We start from the raw sequence: 2,139 nt of genomic DNA, 5'->3' as shown, positions 1-2,139 counted from the left end.
ATCTCCCCTGTGCCATGGAGGGTGAATGCATCAACCATTATATCCCACCGCTCAGGTACCTCCTCCCCCTCTTCGCCGTCACCAGAGAAGAACCCAGGGGCGCTCAACTCACCCATCTTTCCTTCTTCCTCTAGCTCCTATTGCTGGGAGCACCGCCCACGGCAGCAAGAGGAGGTGGCTCCAGGGGGCACCACCTGCCTCATCTGCCTGAACCCTGTCGAAGGCAGAACAACCTATGGAACCATGGTGTGCCCGGTGTGCAAACACGCCTGGTTCCACAGGGCCTGCGTCCAGGTAGGAGCCGTTCCCTCGCCCCAGGCACGGCAGCCTCTCAGCAGCACCAGAGCCTCACTCATGCTCCTTGTGTTTCTCCTTGCAGAAACAGGCTGTTTCCGCCGGCTTTTTTTGCTTACAGTGCCCTCTCTGTAGAAACAGGAATATATTTCTCCAGGAAATGCTCGTCATGGGGATCCAAATCCCCATCAGGTTGGTGTCATCCTGCCCGGCGCTGTGCCACGCCTGGACCTGCTGCATCTGCTGCATCTGCATCTGCTGCACCTGCCGTGCATCTGCTGTCTGCCGGGGCAGCAGGGGCTCATCAATTTTCCTTTCTCCATCAGACAAGCGTCATGGGAGGACAACAGTGCATATGCACCACTGTACCAGAGGCACAGCAGCTGCGATGCCAGGGAGTGCCTTTGTCCAGGAGGCAGGGAGGAGGCAGAGCCAGAGGGGTAAGGTGCCAAAGCTGCACCGCGGGGCTCGGGATGGGATCTCTGTCTCAGTAAGGGCTTGAAGCAGAAGGGCTGAGAACAAGAGCTCTACTGAACGATCCCATGCTCTGGGCGCTTTATCGTCAGAACCATGAACGTGGTTCTTTCCGCAGGCCCTGGCAGCTGCTCCTGTGCCAATCCTGCGCTGCTGAGGGCAGGCACAGACGCTGCTCCAACTTGGGGAACAGCAGGGAGAGATGGGAGTGTGACAGCTGTGCTGGCGTGGGCACCTGTAAGTGTGAAAGCACGTGGATGTGCCGGGGCTGGGGGCCCTGCAAGGCCCGGAAGTGGGTGGCTGTTGTGAGCTTGGCTCCAGGAAGGGCTGTGGCACGGCTCTGGCCTATCCTGCCCCAGGACTGGGAGCCGTACCCTTGACCTTCCTTCTTCCCCTTGCAGCCTCCAGAGTGAGCTCAGAGCTTGCTGGTCCCAGCAGCAGCACCCCAGCAGCATCTGGGCAGACTCTGGGACCTCCAGCACAGGAGACCATCAGCCTGAGCACTAGCAGACAGTTGGATTCGGGGGCATTCCACGGCTTCCCACTGCCTGAGCACAGCAGCCGCTGCAGCCCCCCTGGGCCTCATCGACGACGGAACCGAACCCGGTGTTACCGTCAGACCCAGACTCCCTATACACGACCAACAAGAGAGCGAGAGAGAAGCCAAGCTGCGAGAGGCACCCACAGCCAGGCGGTGCCAGGGCTGTCCCAGTGCCCCCCAGCATGTGAGACCCGCAGCCGCAGCACCAGAAGACAGCGGCCATCAGCATCATCCCGAGGCTCCAGAGCAAGCCAAAGAGGCAGCACCTCAAGATGCACGGGGCCTGTGCAGGTGCGAGACCACTCCCGCTTGCAATGTCGGGCCCAAATTCCCACCATGCGGCGAAAAAGATTCCGTGAGCGCAGCCACACACCAGCACCACGTGCGAAAAGGTGGGCATCCGGACAGGCTGTGTCAGGGCTTTCCCAGCGCTCCCCAGCAATTGCGACCAGCAGTGACAGCCAGGAGTCATCGCTGTCCTCCTGTAGCTCCCAGCAGTCAGGGAGCAGCAGCCCCAGCATTGACAGGCAGGAGTCATCGCTGTCCTCCTCTGGCTACCAAGCATCAGACAGCAGCAGCCCCAGCAGTGACAGGCAGGAGTCATGGCTGTCCTCCTCTGGCTACCAAGCATCGGAGAGCAGCAGCCCCAGCAGTGACAGCCAGCAGTCATCGCTGTCCTCCTCTGGCTACCAAGCATCGGAGAGCAGCAGCCCCAGCAGTGACAGGCAGGAGTCATCGCTGTCCTCCTCTGGCTACCAAGCATCGGAGAGCAGCAGCCCCAGCAGTGACAGCCAGCAGTCATCGCTGTCCTCCTCTGGCTACCAAGCATT

Source organism: Pezoporus occidentalis, unplaced genomic scaffold (assembly GCF_034315485.1).
Source record: "Pezoporus occidentalis ecotype Australia unplaced genomic scaffold, CSIRO_AGI_Poc_V1 ctg3629, whole genome shotgun sequence".
NCBI lineage: Eukaryota > Metazoa > Chordata > Aves > Psittaciformes > Psittacidae > Pezoporus > Pezoporus occidentalis.
Note: the sequence above shows the minus strand (reverse complement) of the source record.